This window comes from Cryphonectria parasitica (genome assembly GCF_011745365.1).
Source record: "Cryphonectria parasitica EP155 unplaced genomic scaffold M406scaffold_2, whole genome shotgun sequence".
Lineage (NCBI taxonomy): Eukaryota > Fungi > Ascomycota > Sordariomycetes > Diaporthales > Cryphonectriaceae > Cryphonectria > Cryphonectria parasitica.
In genome coordinates, this window is record NW_024468910.1 from 755,596 (window position 1) to 760,465 (window position 4,870).

A 4,870-nucleotide genomic window follows, 5' to 3' on the forward strand; every position below is an offset into this window, starting at 1 on the left:
CTCACAATCCACATTCTGAAGCTTTTCCTTGTTGCTCCGGAGCGGGCCGACCTGCTGAGAGCTTCGCTTCCGTTGTCTTGCTAACCTGTTAGCGCTCTAGCACTGTTTGAGTTCGCCTGTTACTAAGTTCTTCTCCTTGAACTGTCAGCTTTGCTAGTTTGGAAATATCTGTGAAGTTGTTTGAAGCTTCTTTTCCTGAGTGTTTTTCAATAACTAGCTTCAATCCTGCATTATTAATTGCAACTATTTCTCTGAATACAGCTTATTCCCATGAAATCTAGCTAGTAGTTCAATTGATTCGAGAATTATGCTTCTTAAGCTATGAAAGCTTTATAATCAGCTTATACTATGCTGTATTCATCATATTAAAAGAAATCTTAGTTATATATTCTTGAATCAAGATAGATAAATAATTAGTCTTCTTATTAATTACTTCTTAGTTATATGCAATAGATTATTCTTTTATAATGCTAAGAGTATATAATTGCTTCTTTTATTTTCATTATAATTATGTTTAATTAATAATATATAGGAATATAAAGTTTCTCTGAGCGCTACTATTCAATAGTGCGCTATATCTGTATTCTTGAATATATATATCGAACTTAATATAAGCATAGTCTGCTTTGAAAGCTTTATATAGGAACTATTTTAGTCTAATCATCTGCAGTTTCTTTACAAATAATCCTATCCTTTTGAAATTATTGAAAGCTGCTTATTCTTTCTCTAAGCTTGCTTCGCTGCTTCTTAAGCAAGCTTCTTAGCTTGCTTTTGCTTATATCATTATTATTTCTAATCTTTCTTCTATTAATACTAATTGCAAATCTTATTATTAATATGAATTATATAAAGCATTATTTCATATTGCTACTATTCTATTTTCTTATTTATATACTGCTTAGAGCAATTATCTAATAGCTTAATATATGCATTATAATACTATCTATTAAAAACTTCTCTAAAGCAGAGTTTCTATTCTTTAACAGCTTAAAGGATTTATTCTGATTCTCTAATGGGAAACTAATTGTATTATATCTTTTCCGAGAAATGCATTCTGCAGTTATAATAGATGCAGGAGATTTATGCTAGTTTGTAGTATAAGCTGTGAAGTAAGCTGATTCGAGAATTCTTATCTTATTATGCTTCGATATTTTGTAAAGGAATGCAGATAAAAAGCTTTTCTAGCTTTATTCTATAAACGAGATATTTAATTTATATTGTTTTCTTATTCTATTCAATACTGAAAGAAAATCTTTCTGTAAGCTTCTTGAATTCATTGTTTATAAGAGATTCTAGTGAATCAGCAAATCGTTTATCTTAGCTAGTTTCTTCTATTGCTTATAAAGCATTTTCGATATTATTCAGATATTTGTACTAATAACTAAGAAGATATTATCCCTTATTCATATCTCTAATTATAGTGCTTAGCATAAGTAGCGAGAAATAATAAAGAATATTGTTGCTAAGCTCTTCTTTCAATATTTGAATGCTTTGTTTAGTAATATTGAAGCAGTTCGAATTGCTGCTGCTTATAGTTATGCTGAGTATATAGCTCCGTTCTGCTATTGCTATCTGCTTATAGCGCTTAGATTTCTAAGAAAACTATTCTAAATCTTTCTTACTTGAGAGATGTATTAAGCAATTATTATTATAGCAGAATGTTTAGCTGAGATTTCTATAATTAATAGAATTCGATACTTACTTCGAAGGAATATTTTTGCTTAGTTGATTAAGTTTCTATTGCTAAGCAATATTTATCTAGTATTCTTTCTAAACTAGTTGCTATTTATTCTTTCGGAATTAATAGCAATTGCATGCTATATATTTCTGTTTACTGCAGTTATAGTAAGTAATATTATTTCTCTTGCTGTATTGCTTATTAGTAGTATTGAGTTTCATGAAACTAGCGTATATAGTGCTGCTCTGAGCTATATTGCTCTATTAACTGCTATTTTTGTATTAGAGTTTCTTGCTTATGCTAGCTGAAAATCTCTAAGTCTAGCTTCTTCCTTTTTTAGATTTCTCTACTTATTATTTGTATAAATGATTATTAATGCGAATTGCTTAGTTAGAGAATATTGCAAAGCTTTCTAGCTAATTCTGTTTGAAGATTTCATTTTTAATATCATTCTTAAGTTCCTTGTAATAATATTCTATAAGATTCTTATCTTTCTATAGAAATCTTACTAATAGTTGCTTGAATCTGATTATATAAGCAGAAGCTAATTTAGTTTATTTGAGATTTATAAGCTGCTAAGCTATAATGCATTCCTTATTAGAATTGCTAAAGATTTCTTTGAAAGCTTTCTCGAAATCTATAAAGAAATTAAATATATTCTTAGTATTCTAGATATATATATCAGAATTATTCTGATACTTCAAGTAGTTATATAAAGAAAGCTTATATTAGATAAGAATATTCTTTTCGAAATGAGTTTCTGCAAGAATAACTTTCTCAGATTCCATAGTAAACTAAATTGCATAATGCAGAAAGTATGCTTTACAGTAAATAAGAAATCTATGCAGTGTTTTTTGATTGCTATCATATATAGCAGATTTATTCATTTTATAAGCTTTTCCAATGCTATTAGTAATTGCAGAGATAAACTGCGCCTGCTAAGCTTATTAAGCTAGCTAAGCTTATTAATCAGCAATAATAGCGCTTTAAGCTTGCTATTGATTATACAGATTCTGAATATGCTAAATAAGCTAGTATATCTAATTAACTAGTTCTTTCTAAGTAAGGATATATAAGAACGAAGAAGTTTTCTAAGAAGCTATTATATTCTATATTGCTTAAAAGAGTAATACTGAATCATTCTTAAATAAGAATTATCAAAATATAATAAGTATTGCAGCAATTCGAAGATTCTTAAGTATACAAAGAATTTATGCTAATAAGAGCAGTATTAAAGTATTAAGTTCTTAAATATAAAACTGTACAAGTTCTAATAAGCAATGCAAGTATTTACTGCTTTTGAAGCTACTTAGTATATAAGACTGAATACTTAGATTAATAATTGAAGAGCTATGTACTGAATTTATCTAATGGTAATGAATAAGTTCTTATATATTCAGCTCTTCAGTTCTAACTATTCTAATTATGTTCTAATCTCTTATAATTATTTCTTCAAATATGTTAATTATGTTCATAGTTAACATAATTATGCTAGCAACTCTAATCCGAGTTATATAATCCTGCTTAATATCCAATGTTAGATTGTAATACCTGGTTTCTTAATTGATAGAGCTTTATCCTGTAATCTGCATATTAGATAAGTTATAACAATCATGCTTATACAATAAGCTGTATATTATATCTAAACTCTGAGTTATGTTTAAAACCTCTTATAAAGAAGAAATGAGTGAATAGAGAAGAAGTGATATGAATTCTAATTGTGAGCTAGTAAATAATATATTGAGCTTGCAAGCTAATATTACGAAGAAACAAATTTCTTTTTCCAACATTTCTCATATTAATCAACAATTCTATATAAAAGCTAATATAGCTTAGATTTATATAAGCTGCAGTGGAAAGTTTAACTATATTGAATGTAGATTTATAATTAAATTATAGAATGAAATGCTTTTAATGAATAATACTCTGCAGAGAAAAGTAGCATGATTAATAAGATTTATACTTCTTATAATAATTCAATTAGCATACTTTATCTAAATATATCTAGCTATATTAATTCTTTGAATTAAAAGCTTGCTAGTTGCATTATTCTAAAAGCAAAGAATATAAAGAAATAAAAATGAGAAATTATTAATATATATAAGAAATAGAAATTAAGAATTATAATAATATTATCCAATATCAAACTTTAATTAATATCTTATATTTAATTAGAAATGCTTTTATTAGTTAGCAGAATTATTAATAAAGAAAATCCTAATATAGTATAAAATAGCTAATTTAATCTCTTATTATTTATTATAAAACAGATTTTATATATGCTTTATTTATAAACTAAATCTTCTTTAAGCATCTAAATTCTCTTAATCTTTATAGTATTGTTTTCTGTAGAATACAGAAAGCATTCCGGCTATAGCGCTCTTAATTCAAGAATCTTGAATTAGAAAAGCAAAGAAATATTGGAGGAAGCAATAATTAAGAGAGAAGATAGCTTTTACATTTGAGAGCTCTTTCAATCAGATACTTAGTTCAGCTAATTATCTAGTTAATAATCACTATAATCAGAACTTCAGATTCCTCTCTTACAGTAAGCTTGCTAGTAATGAATTGATATTATTTGCTTATATAAAAGTTTTCTTATAGCTGAAGCAATTCAATTAGTAGTATTAGATTAAAAGAATTAATAATACTTAAGTATTCAACTTTATAAAAAGCTTTTATATAGATATAATTATTGCTAGAGAAATAAAGAGATTTATTATAAGCGTTAAAACTTGAAATAAATAGAAGAAGCAACTATTAGTTACTTATTGCTCTTAGGATTATCTTCAGATGTATATTCCTAAGCAGAAGCATCTGAATATTATTAATAACTATTTTATTATTAATACTGCTAGCTTCTGATTATTCATTGTAAACTATAATAACGCTCTTATTTATCTTAAGATTAAAGATAGTTAATTTATAATAGAAGCATGAATAAAGCTTTCTTTAATCTGAATTAAGCACTTTCAAGCTAATCATGATATTACTACTGAAAGTATTAGCAACAAGAAGTAGCTTTATCTTATAGAAAAGCTGTTAAAGGTTTATTATAAAGTATTTCAGGAGAAGACTCAAGACTAACTTGCTTTTAGTATTACTAATCTTTAACTTTATTAACAGATTTAATTCTAAGATTCTTCTATACTTTCATCTTAGCTGATTCTTAATCAGATTTAGCTTATTTCT